This window comes from Apostichopus japonicus, chromosome 22 (assembly GCF_037975245.1).
Source record: "Apostichopus japonicus isolate 1M-3 chromosome 22, ASM3797524v1, whole genome shotgun sequence".
Taxonomy (NCBI): Eukaryota; Metazoa; Echinodermata; class Holothuroidea; order Aspidochirotida; family Stichopodidae; genus Apostichopus; species Apostichopus japonicus.
In genome coordinates, this window is record NC_092582.1 from 24,065,439 (window position 1) to 24,080,009 (window position 14,571).

Sequence of the window (14,571 nt, forward strand, 5' to 3'; positions counted from 1 at the left end):
ACTCGTGCAATATTTATTATAGACTTTACTTCAATATTCACTTTTATTGATCTTGCTATAAATCAATTTTGGTTAAATTCCTAGTTAACCAAAGGCATATAGTTAAGTACACAAGATTTTTTTTTCCAAGATTCATACGGGTAGGGGATTGGAAAACATGGTTTGTTCCAAAAACCAACACATTTAGCGCTTCACCCTCCCTCTACCTCCTTTGGTAAAATAAGATAGAACATCACATTAAACATATGAGTATCGTAATGTTAGTCTCCTATCATAACGATATTACCCCTGGTATATGATCAGAAGGTCGCCTTTATACCTATGTGTGATTCTGGCAAGAATCGATAAAAGTCACGATTTGGGGCCAACATTGAAAACATCATAAGGCTATATGATTACAAAATTTGGGGACTAAACATCGAATTCCTCAGATATAACGATAATAGCGCTACTATTCATCCCGGCATGCTTTTGCCTCCGTATAGGCAGTGGCGTCGCCAGACATTTCAACCCGAGAGGGTGCCGGGGGAGGGCACAGAACTTTATTGGGGCACAATGTTTATTTGTGAATGCCGTCCTGAGGGGGGGGGGTCTAAGGGGAGGGTTTAAAAAAATGATTAATTACAGGTCCTTAGATGCAATCTGGTACTATATTTTGAAACTTGAATTACCTATGTTCAAGGATTTTTGGGCTTTGTCCGATATTTATGTTTTGAATAGAGGCGGATAAAAGAGTTTAAAAAAAATGGAAATTAACGCTTTGCTTTGATAATGTTTCAAATAAAAGTGTTGATAAAGTTTAAGCACTAGCGAATCACGCCGGGGCCTCTGTGACCTTGTTAGTGAGAAAACAACTGATTATTGTGATGGTCGGTGGAAAGAATTTTTACCAATAAACATAATACGTTTCGTATTTTGTTTCGTCCTTTGTTAAAAAAGTTTATGTTTGAGTATTTTTTTAACACTATAAATCGCATCTGGGGGTCATCTAGGGAGGCACGATTTGTCGGGGGCATCCTTTTTTAAACAATAATATATAATATTTAATTATAATATTTAATTTTCGGTATCTGTATCTGTATTCTAAATGCTAACTTGTCTATTCAAATGTATGACTTATACATTGCAATGAACGTTTAGTATCAACCAACAATTATAAAAATCAACTAAAAAGCTGATTCAAGTACAAATAAATGTATCCGTCGGTAACCCGTTTGTCTTGATAAATATATCAATTTTGAGACTAGATAGTGTCTCCATCACAACGATATCCGCTAAAATCAGCTAGAAAGTTCAAATGAAACTTGTCCAAAATTCTGCATAAACAGTCATTTTTTTAGTAGATGAATGCTGTAATTTTATGGCAAATCAAGTTAACAGAAATTAGTGCAATTATGATGATGATGATGGTGATTGCGATGGTAATGGTGATATTATATAATATTTAATACATAGAAGGAATATCTCAAAAAAACTTTACAATGGACTATAGTAACAGCAAGAAAGGATGAATTGATGACATTTCTAAAACTAAACTTTGATAAATCTTGACAATTGCCATATTAACTTCATATTTAATTCAAATTCAAATTTGCATGACAATAAAGAGAACTGATAACGTGACCATCACGCAAGAAAAGGTCTAGCGCCCTCGAAAATGAAAGTGTTCGAGAGCCTCTTGGAACGGAGTTGGTCTTTCCTTCTTTAGTCAGACTTTTATCATAAATATGTGGCATTAGCTTAGTGATCTACTCACACCACTCACGATCTGTGTTTTCATTGATAATAATCGATCAAAGAAGCGTTAAAATATCGTTCATTAGTACTAAATGATCACAGTTAAAAGTAGCAGTTTGCGAATAAGTTGATCCTAATAATAAAATAAAATAAATATTCAATAAATTGCTGATCAATTTGGTCTTGTTTTGTCTTGTTTGTCTTATTATATCCGATTGAAAAACAAAATGTTTCACTTGCGTTTCACGTTAAATGACTTTAATCAGTTCATCTTTAGTACGTAAGGTTTACATTACTTTAATCAGTGCCTCATTAGTATGTACGGTTTAAATAACTGTAATCAGTTTCTCATTAGTAACTACGATTTCAAGAAGTTTGACCGTATCGGTATCTGTATTTCTCAATTTCGAGAGAGGATTGGTATTGCCAAGGTCCTTTTGTTTGTGTATGTAATGGGAATATCCGAGTATATTACCACGTACATTACATATGGGATGTACAAAGAAAGCATGTATGTTTCTAACATATATTTATAGTATGTTTGTGGTATTACCATTACACTTGGACTCCTATTAACCCATTATTTTAAGACATTTAACATTTGAAAATTTGTCAAACAATAACAAGACACGAACAATGGGTTCATATTCGACTGGTATAAATCATTTACTTATAATCACCACCGGGAGCAGTTATAAATATTAGGTTTTTGTATATTTCAAAAACCAAATGTACATTTTAGAAAGAGTACTAGTTCCTACTCGGTACTCGGCTTCTAAAATACTGTACTCCTAATTGGTTCTCGGTGCTCGGATCCTACAAAGTAATCATCGGACTATGATACCTGGGCCCTATTTCATAAAAGTTAAGAACATTCTTATATCTAGGACTTAAGAAGAATAATCATTCTTAAGTCTGTAATTGTTCTTAACTTTAAGAACATTCTTGTCTTCTATTTCATAAAGCAACTTAAGAAGAATTCATTCTTATCTTTGTCCTGAAATCGTTCTTAACTTTAAGAATGATCAGGATCATTCTTAAGTATGTTCTTAAGTGTCACATGTCAATTAGGCGGGAAATTTCAATCAAAACACATCATTGCTTATTTAGGTGTTTAATATGGATGCCAATGATGGCTATGTATATGGCTTTTGGGCTGCTTGAAAGAGAAAACCAACAAGCTCTACGAAGGGAAAGGGTATTTAGGGACAGAACCAACCTACTACATCAATGGACAGACCGACAGATGCATTCGAAGTACCGGTTCAGTAAACTAGCGTGCATCAACATCATTGATATGCTTCAAGCAGATATTTCTTTAAGCATATGCCATACTTAATATATAATAGGCTATAATAGTGGTGGGGCCTTGGGGGTGTGATGGGATGGCAATCACAGCTACTATAACGGGGGTAACTATAGAAATGTTCATTTCTGACTGGGGTGGGAGGGAGGGGGAAGGGTAGAACTACTTGCCACAAGGTTGGGGAGGGGGCAGGACCGTTCTTGACGGAAAGTCGAACTGTTGCCCGACTTCAGACTGCCTTCCTGGGGGAGGGGTCTAATGGGGTATCCCCTCCCCTTTGAAAATTGTGTTTATATATGGGGGATTATATGCAAAATGGTGCTATCATTTGCCCTAATTTGCACATATTATTAGCCCGTATCTTAGGTGTTCAGAATTTTTTTTTTTTTGGGGGGGGGGGAAGACACCCCCACCTCGTATGCCTATGGTCGGTACGTTTGTGGTTTTGTTGATAAATTTGTGCCCATTAACCTCCCTTCACAAACTAACTCATAGCTGTTTCGGCAACTAATTATAACTTGAACTACAAAAAAAATACAGGGGCTGATCAAGATTTTTTTGGCAGCAGGAGGTTTAGGGTTATTTGTGATACTGTCCTGGGGGAGGGATCTAAGAGTAGGGGTGTTCCCGGAACGGTTTGCAATGACTTTGTATATATAAAACTCATTTGAAGCAAGTGAACATGGTCGACCCACCCAATAATAAAAATTGTACACAAAACGCAGAATTGAAGCTGGCAACAGTGTAATTCATCTTTAAAATCATACCAAGTTTTGTACGGTGGAGTATAAGAATTGCAAGATACAATTAGTTAAACTGCATGATTTTCGGTCAATTAACTGAAAATTGCAAATACTTAGGTTATTCACAGGAATATACGAATAGTCCTAGTTGGAAAATTAGGAAATTCCGCACAATGATTTTTCAATTAAAAAAAACATTGGGGACTCCTCTAAAAATTATACAAAAATGTTTTGTGTGCTTCACCCTCTATATAGATAGATTTTATACATAAAAATATCTAAACATTTTTTTCCTTTTTATAAACTTTTTCCCCCCTGGTGGGGCTTCCCCCCCCCCCGGCCGCCTCTGTCAGATTGTTTTTAAAGGAAAACTATTATTTTCTACATTTTTTTATTTTGCAAGAACATTACAAATTTATATCGGATACTGGAATAGAAATTTTAAAGTGAATTTTAAAACTGTTCAATTATAATGAATATGAACTGACTTTTACAATAGCATTCACGGCAAAAGATTTTAAAGGGCAATTCCTCTCTTTCCATATAAGACTCCAATAAACATAGAATGTGGCAATGTGGAATGCTTGGGTTATTACAGTTATTATACTTCTGAAGAGACTCAGATTGCACGGCTGAAGTCCATGCGATGAATGGGCAGGCAATATAGGATGATTTGTTTTCAGCATAGAATTTTGCAGTCTCGAGGGTGATGTGAGAGCTATGTCCTTCAACTAGAAGGATGATACGGAAGGTGATGTCCTCTCTCTTAACGCTCGGTCAAAACAAATTGGCGATCCATTCATAAAAACTTCTGTTTTAATATAACCGTTCGAGGATTGTCATACACACTATTCTTCTAGAGCACCCTATAGGGGGTCCTAACAGAAGCGGCTGTTCGGGAAGATTAACATAGGCTCCAAGAAAAACCCTGTATTGTTCATACAGGCCAGGACGGTGATTTGCCTTTTGCCCGTGTTGCTCAAATGGCATATGTTCTTTGTCTCTCTTGGGACCATCACTTTCTCCTTGCTTCCTGCCGGTGGAAACCCACTTTTGTCACAGTTGAAAATGCGACTACCATCATTAAGAATGTCCTCCCAGTTTTCCACCGCCTCTGCACTGATATACACGTTATAGTCTCTGAACCATTTTTTCTAGTCGCTCGACTGTAAACATAGCTGTTTCTTTTCCCAGACAGGACCCAGAGTGTCCCCAAATCTCTCCACTACAATCGGGTTTCTCTTCAGAAAGTCCCTAAACCATTGTGCTCCTGAAAAAAAGATAACAACATTCTAAGTTCCATACATTTTTGTTCCTCATATATCTATGTTATTGTTAAAATTGGGGTGGCGCCATGATTTCCCCGACACAGGGGCTAAGGTCTCAGACACGGGGGGGGGGGGCTAAGATCTCCGCAAAAAAAATCTGGGTGCCCAAAATATCATATATATATAAACAGTAAAAGAATTAGCCTAGCCTAACTTACTGATGATAATTTATAGGCCTAGACTAGCCAAATTGTTCAAACTTTTTGTTCAAACGGTTTGCCTCAGAAAGTTGTACTTGCAAGTAGTGTGAATGGGTTTAGGGTGAATGGGTAGTATGATAGGGCCCTTGATAGGGACTTGAGTGTCCCTCCTGTTCCTTTTTTCTACTAAACTGATCGTCCAACATTGGTTACCTCATTAGGCCTAGCCTAGTCAACTCTAACAACAGTGTTACTGAGTTAGCCTAGGCTAGGGCCTATATAATTACGATTCACGCATCCTATTTTGTTCTCGTTGTGAAGTCGAGGTGGTTTAAACATTTCCACTATAAGACTAATTTAGAGATCACGAGTGTCAACTGTCAAGTCGTGATTACGGTGTTCATTTCGTCAGTGGTGTGCAGCATTACTTAGGCCCAAGCCTACCTAACATTAGGCCTAGCCTATTTGTTACCATAAGTACAACGACCCTATGCGTAACCTCTATTATAATTAATATGTAGTCCTAAGTTAACACTACAGTAGACATAGTCTATCAGTAACACTACAGTAGTACTAGTAGAGTCTACACACAGTTACCGTGTGGATGCTTCACTCGAGCAGCTTTAGTACAACTTTCTGCTCTAGAAAAACACTTTTTTGATGGTATTTCATAAGAACAAAACTACCCGTGAACAGTTTTATTGGGTATTTCATTATTTTGGATAAAAAACTGCAAAGACGGAAAGCTTTAGTCAGTTACTTACCATTTTCGTTTTTCCTTTTGTGAGCAAGAATGCGCGTTTACGAGAAAAAGTTTCAGACAAAGTTGGCGCGGCAGGTCAAAGGTCACATTCAGCCTCTTTCAAAGTTATAAAAGATACGAACTTTTAATAAATTCTTAAATAATCGTTCGTAACTTAAGAAGATTAATCGTTCGTAAGATACGAACTATTTCTTGTTAAAACTTCTTAAGTGACTTACGAAGAATTATTTAAGAAGATTCGTAAGTAATCTTTATGAAATAGGGCCCTGGTACTAGGAACATCATTTTTCGGAAGTACTTTGTACTAAGAAACATGTACCTGGCTACAACAATTTTGGTATTTCTTCAGTTTTGCTTTATATAATCAATTCTTCAACAAACAGAAACATAAATCACTCAGATCATGGAAACAGAAACTTTACGTGCAACTGCTGGTTGAATAATAATATGGAATAATTGTGTTAAATTTCATTTTTTTTTTATTCTGTACACCTCCTAAGCGAATCTAGGAGAAGAAGCAAACAATGCTTAGGCTTTAATATTTCCTAAAATATCGATCGGATTGGAAAAGAAAAAAAAAACAAATCTTAAAACAACAGCTAACAAAGGAACCGACTTAATTGTTCCTCTGTTTTAAATTATGTATTCAAATTCAATCTTCGGTGATCAATCTATTTACCTATGGCGATAAATAATAGAAGGCATACAGTATATAGCCTAGGGCCATTTTTAAGAACTCACTTAAGCGTTACTTAAAGCAAGCAATTCGCAAAGGCGTTACAAAGGCTTTCACATCATCAGTGTATACAAATTAGTAACTGACGTATCCCTGCTATTGTATATGTAGTTAAGCCTTCGACTCGGTTGGATAATTATGAATATATTTGTTATGTTCCTAACTTTGCTGAAGAAATGACTCATCTCTGAAAAAAAGATTTGTTAAATAAAAGTACACAGAATATTAGTGTAACCAAATGATCAAACCAGAACGTATGGCGCATCAGTTGTACGAGACATGTTTTAACACGGCGATCACGGAAAATATGAAGTAGTGGTTGTGTTCCTGAAAATAGCTTTATACATCGGATTGATGTCTGCACAGTTTGGACGTATTGACTGGATTCGTAATGGAATTCAGATACTGTCACTTTCACCTTAGATTTAAGAAAGATTGATTTAATACTATGGCAGTGTATGTTAATCAGCACTTCCTCCATCAAACAGTTGGACACAACCTCCCATTACAGGACCATTCGATACCGGAACCAATAACCAAGGATTAAAATAACATGAAGGATTTCCATGTTATTGAAACTAGAGGTCATTGAGTCAATGATAATTACACCAGCACAAAGGAAATCCAAATAAAGCCTGATTAGGTAAGTAAATAAGGCTAATAGATTGTACTAATCAATGTAGGGAGGTGGGTATAGTGCAGGACCTGGTGACAAAGAGGGAATCCACCACCTTCCCCAAAACACACAGACACGCTAGACTTCATTTAGTGTCATTTTGTATCCAAGTAATTCCATTTTTGGAATAGCTTGAGCTTGAGTATGTGTGAGCTCCTTTTGTTGTTGATTTTGAACTCACCTATGTGGTTCACTTTCTTTTTTGTTTATGTTATCTACATGCAATAATTTTCATCATTTATTGCTGTATACACATAGCCCATTCACATTCCCGTTGCTGAATAGAGAAGTTTAATTTGAGCAATTGTGTCTAGGAACTTAACGAATAAACATAAAATAACGAATCACAGGTCCCTACGAGAGCCAACGTACCTCCTCCATCCCGTCGACCGTACATTATATAGTTTACATTTATTTGTTTTGGTAAGACAACTATCAACAACTAGAACCCCTGTACTGGTACAAGTACCTTGAAAGTATATACAGTTAATAGATTGTACTAAAAAAAAAACATATCATGGACTATACCTTGAACAACAAAATCTACTTTTGTTCGAAGCGTATATTATTACAGCAAAAGCAATTATAAAGTGCTTAATCTCCGTAACGGTTGCCATGATACAATTATTCCGTCTGACGTCACTGTGTCTACATTTCTCTATTACAAATTATTGTCTCTTTGTGGCAACAAATTCGAATGAGTGGTTTCAATTGTTCAAGTTTGGAGTAGTTTCTGCATACGCAACTTACCCGACTACTAAGTTTGTAAAAGTACCCTGTCTTCGCTATACGATACGTTAAACACTTAAATATGCTGGAATCAAAATGTCGTTAATGTGAATAAAGTTATTGTAAGTTAAGTTTCTGCAAGCTTTAATTCAATCCAGACCTACACAGCTAGGTCTTCTCAATTACTGGACATGTTTCCTACAGACCACGGAGGTAAAACAGACTAGTCATTAATCGATATTAACGAATATTATTTTTGTATCAGGAACGTAAAATAATGGTGTGGTTAGGATCAAAAACGAAAGAAAACCGCTGCGAGAGAATAAGAAATACCTGATAGTTGTGTAGTCTGTGGTCAATGGATCAACACCACGTTTCGTGGGATTCAAACAAAGTCATTGCATTCGTCGTTCCCAAGTGCATTTCATGGAACTAGAAATCTAAGGAAGCAAGCAGTGGGGTGAGACTAAAAGAACGAGGTCTTGTTTTTACATAATTGCCAGTAAACGGTTTTGTAAAGGTACTTTTGTTTAAAAAGCCATGATTGCCACCTTGTATTAGAAATTGAAGTTGAATGACAGTCACGCAATTTATTTTTACTTATAGATTCTTAACACAATCAAACCAAACGCTAAAAAGTTATCATTTTGTGTTTGCTATCAGGAGAATGATAGAGGTCTACTTTTGTCAATTTTAAAGCAGCTTTTTGCGTCCTTTTCTATGAATTTCTCAACCTCACTGAAATCACGATGCCATAACGACATACATAACTAGCTTATCTATTCATATCTAACTTCAAATGGTTGCATAAAAGTCTAATCATTTACACATTTTAACGTTGTTTTTCTCGATAATATTTTCCGTTAGGATCGCAATAAACCCCGCCTATGCATATTTTAATTCTTTGAATAATGAGGTAAATAATTTTCACTTTGCCGGCATCGTACGCGACCCAGAACATCAGTATGTACTACAACACTATATGCTTTATTTGTGTATATTCTGTATGGCTGTGATAACGAGGAATTAAGTGAGATGGGTATAGTGCAAGACATGGTGACTCAGAGGGAATCCACCACACCCCTTCAAACACACAAAGACAGACACTCTAGACTGTATTTATACCCCATTTAATGTCAATTTGTATCGAGTTCTTCCATTTTGGATGCATGTGTGTGTGTGTGTGTGTGATTTGTATTCGGTTTTGAACTATCCTATGTGATGTGCTTTCTTCTTTGTTAATAATTTATAGATTTTCTAAAGAAAGGTGAGTTAACGTACCCGCCACTTCTTACAGTAAATGGGTCACGTGTCACCTGCCAGATGAGACAGTTATCTACAACTAGTAAACCTACACTTGCACAGGTACCTCTCAAGTATATTAAGTCAACATATTGTAATTTGTTCCTCACTACTTCCCCGATGATATTGTTGCGTGACGTACAATTGGGAATATCATCCCATGAAAAGACTTTCGGTAGTGGAATCTCACTCTGTTAACCTCTGCATTAACCTGTCTGTATTCTGTGCGTGTATTTGTCCCTTCACTGCATTTGTAGTTTTAAGTTTCTGTAAAAAACCTAACTGCATGTCCTAAGTTCTATTTCGGGGTAGCCGACCTCACAAAAACTAGTGCATTTCAAATTAATGTTAAGATTCGAGGATTACGGTAATTTGCATTTAGTAGAAACTCATTACCTTACTCATTATGCAGATTATACCTAAATACTTGCGATAAACATAAAGTACTTGCGATAAAGGTTGAATGGCACATTGCTACGATCCGCATGTAAAATATAGTTTTACTTTCCGAGAAGGTACTAAATATATGACATATATGTGAGCATGCGTACAAGCTGTAAATGCGGTGATACGACCATAATCGATGTTGGTGACCATGTAGCCATATTAGCCGTTCACTATATTGATATAGCGGGGATCATTTATATGTGGTTCAGGCGACGAATATATTGTATTCAAGAGACAAAACTAGTTTAACGTAAGATACCAGTGTTATGTTAGAGTTATAACTTACATACTTATGTTAGGTACTAATTGAAAGGGCAACAATTAAATACAAACATTATGTCTTGTATTCAAAACAAATGTTAACAACCTTCTATCATTTAGAAGGATCATAAGGCAAGGGGAGAGGAGATTAGAGGACAAGAATTAACACCGTTATCTCGCGTATATCCTATGCACAAGAAAAAAATAAATATCTCAAATAGATGGTTACATGAGCTTCTGTAGCGTTGCTGCTCTTGTTTTAACAATACAGCAATCTGTACACAATCCTACGAACATCTGTGTGTAGTCATGCATACAACCAATGTATGGTTCATTAATCTTTACAGTGGTTTGTACTTCGCTATTTCGGTTACTCTACATACGACGTTTTATGCTAGACACATTCGAATTACAAACCTCCATTTCCTCGTAGAATAAATAGAATTATAATACATACTCAGCAAAATATTCTCTTCCTAAGGAAAGTCAATACTGAGACTGAAGCATTCATTCCTTATTCACGTTGTTTATATATATATTTATCATCTTTTATAAATCTCATGTTCCTTGTCTTCCAAAATGAAATAACGCGGATACTATAACACCAAGTTTGTTAACATTTCTTTGAACTTCAATCACCTTCACCGACAACCCCCACCCCCATTTTACCATTAGAGCTAACCATCGCATTTTCCAGTCTCCCCTGCAAAAAAGAAAAACAAATTGATTGTATACTTCAATTGATGGACCTCATCTGACATATTTACCCCTGTCTAACACCCCCATCACCCCACCCTGTTCTCACGGTAACCCTCATTACATTTTCACACCAAAGTACATTTTCACAAATAAAAATCAGTTTGCTATCATTTGATCGTTATTATAATTAGTGAAGCAAGACATGAACCATTTTATCAAATTCTCAGCACATTCAAGTTTAATACATTCCTAACATATCTTTGTCACCATATTTTCCGATCGACTCGATTTTACCTGATGATATCCGGGGAAGTTGTGGTAATAGAGCTTTACGTGTTCTTAGGTGTGTTTTACTGACAAGTCGTAGCTTTTCTACTGCAAGATATATGGTACGGAATGCGTAAATTACTAGAAACTATTTCAATGCCTTTAATGTTGGTTGCGTCAATACAAAGGCCAGGGTGACAAACGTTCAACGACTGAACGAACACGATCAAGAACAAGATATCAACATAAAAGTAACTTTTTATACTATTTACAACTTCAATATTGTTAAATACCATAACAACTTCGTTTGGTTTTTCACCAACGTAAGTTGACGCCACTTTCTGTATTAAATCATTTTAATTTTTCTATCGGTTTACAGATTCCATCGGTTATGCGAGAAGTGTTAATCACCCCAGTCTTATTGAAAGTATCTGGCAGAAATATCTAACTGGTAAGTGAAGCAGCTAATGCTATAGTAGAAAATGTATTTAGTAAACTAACCGCACATATGGAAACGTTATCTTTTCTACTATGTAGTAATGTTATGATGTGTCTTATGGTGTGGTTTTTGCCCACATATACTGGATCCTGCTATTAAATTCCTTCAATTTGCAGCCTACTTTCTCCTTAATTTATTCAGTTTTCTTCCCAGCAACGCAAAATGCATCGGCTTTCCACGAAAACCCATGTCGGAATGGAAGTCTTAAAAAGAAAAGCAACTGTCGTTTGCCAATAGAGAACAAAACATCAAATTAATAATAGTATCTAATAATAAATAATATTAGCAGAAAAAGATTGTTGTGGAACTAAAACGCCGTATGTTAACATTGCCCCCCCCCCATAAAAAATAAGCTAGTTTGATAAAGTAACAAATACTTTTATTAATCAGAGACAGATATATAAATAGATAGATAGGTAGGTAGGTAGGTAGGTAGGTAGGTGGTCGGAGGCATAAATGGATAGGATGGATGGATAGGATGGATGGATATAATGTATGGATAGGATGGATTGATAGGATGTATGGATATTATGGATGGATAGGATGGATGTATAGGATGGATGTATAGGAGGGATAAATAGGATGGATGGATAAGATGGGTAGATAGGATGGATGGAAAAGATGGATGGATAAGATGGATAGATGGATAAGATGGATGGATAGGATGGATGGATAGGATGGATGGATAGGATAGAAAGATAGGATGGATTGGATGTAAGGATGGATATGATGGATGGATATGATGGGATAGATGGATATGATGGATGGATATGGATAGGATGGATGTATATGATGTATACATAGATGGATGAATAAGATGGTTGGATAGGATGGATAGGATGGATTGGAAGGATAGGATGGATGGATAGGATGGATGAAAAGATATGATGGATGGATAAGATGAATGGATAAGATGGGTATGATGGATGGATATGATGGATGGATAAGATGGATAAATATGATGGATGGATAAGATGGATGGATAGGATGGATGGATAAGATAAATGGATGGATAAGATGGATGGGTGGATAGGATGGATGGATAGGATGGATGGATATTATGGATGGATAGGATGGATGGATGGATAAATAGGATGGATGGATATGATTGATGAATAGGATGGATGGATGGATGGATGGATAGGATGGATGGGATGGATGAGATGGATAGATAGGTATGATAGGATGGATAGAATGGATGGATGGATAGGAACGATGGAAGGATATGATGGATGGATAAGATGGAAAGATAGGATTGATAATTTGGATGGATGGATAGTATGAATGGGTGGATAGTATGGATGGATAGGATGGATGGGATGGGATGGATAGATAGGATGGAATGGTAAGATGAATGAGTAGGATGGATGATTAGGATGTATGGATGGATGGATATGTTGGATGGATATGATGGAAAGATAGGATAGATAATTTGGATGGATGGATAGTATGGATGGGTGGATAGTATGGATGGATAGGATGGATGGTATGGGATGGATAAGATGGATAGATAGGTATGATAGGATGGATAGAATGGATGGATGGATATGATCGATGGAAGGATATGATGGATGGATAGGATGGATGATAAGATGGATGGATAAGATGGATGGATAGGATGGATGATTAGGATGGATGGATATGTTGGATGGATATGATGGAAGGATAGGATTGATAACATAAATGGATGGATAAGATGGATGGGCGGATAGTATGGATGGATAGGATGGATGGATAAGATGGATAGATAGGTATGATAGGATGGATAGAATGGATGGATGGATAGGATCGATGGAAGGATATGATGGATGGATAAGATGGATAGATAGGATTGATGGATAAGATGGATGAGTAGGATGGATGGATATATGGATATGTTGGATGGATATGATGGAAGGATAGGATTGATAATTTGGATGGATGGATAAGATGGATAGATAGGATGGATAAGATGGATGGATAGGATGGATGAAAAGTATTCATAGGATGGATAGGATGGATGGATGGATATGATGGATGGCTATGATGGATAGATATGATGGATGGATATGATGCATAGATAGGTTGGATAAATAGGATGGATGGATAGGATGGATGGATATGATGAATGAATAGGATGGATGGATAGGTTGGATAGATAGGATGGATAGATAAGATGGATATGGATATGGATGATACGATGGATAGGATGGCTAGAATGGATGGATGGATAGGATGGTTGAATGGATAGAATAAATGGATAGGATGGATGGATAGGATGGATGGATAAAATGAATGGATGGATAGGATGGATGGATAGGATGAATGGATGGGATGTATAGGATGGATAGTAGGGATGGATGGGATGGATGGATAGGATGGATAAACATGATGGATGGATAAGATAGTAGGAGAGGATGCATGTATAATATGGATAGGATGGACTGATATGATGGATGGATGGACTGATGGATTTGTTGGATGGATAGGATGGATGGGAATGATGGATAATTTGGATGGATGGATAAGATGGATGGATAGACTAGATGAATATGGTAGATTGATAGGATGGATGGATAGGATGGATGGATAGAATGGATAGAATGGATGGAGAAGATTGATAGGATGGATGGATCAATGGATAGGGTGGATATATAGAATGGATGGATAGGATGGACTGGATAGGATGGATGGATAGGATGAATCGGATCCATAGGATGGACTGGATAGATAAGATGGATGGATAGGATGGATGGATAAGATGGATGGATAAGATGGATGGATAGGATGGATGGATAAGATGGATGGATGGATAGGATGGATTGGATCGATAGGATGGATGGATATAATGGATGGATGGGATGGATGGATAGGATTGATTGATGAATAGGATGGATGGATAGTATGGATGGAAGGATATGATATATGGATAGGATGGATGGATAGTATGGATGAATAG

At 36.6% G+C, this 14,571-nt stretch overlaps 2 protein-coding genes across 17 annotated transcripts in view; one reads left to right on the top strand and one right to left on the bottom strand.

Moving 5' to 3' along the window:
- The window catches only part of LOC139963637 (uncharacterized), a 664,171-nt gene that overhangs the window by 254,452 nt on the left and 395,148 nt on the right, over positions 1-14,571 (bottom strand). The window lies entirely within an intron of this gene.
- LOC139963620 (NLR family CARD domain-containing protein 4-like) overlaps positions 6,568-14,571 on the top strand; it is a 72,407-nt gene continuing 64,403 nt past the window's right edge. Inside the window, exons 1-2 of one of the 5 annotated variants that reach the window (XM_071964592.1) lie at positions 6,571-7,396; positions 11,514-11,585. The gene's annotated coding sequence lies outside the window, so the exon portion shown is untranslated. Of the gene's footprint in view, positions 7,397-11,513; positions 11,586-14,571 lie in introns of all 5 variants that reach the window. The other 4 variants (XM_071964595.1, XM_071964594.1, XR_011791642.1 and 1 more) reach the window with 4 other exon arrangements.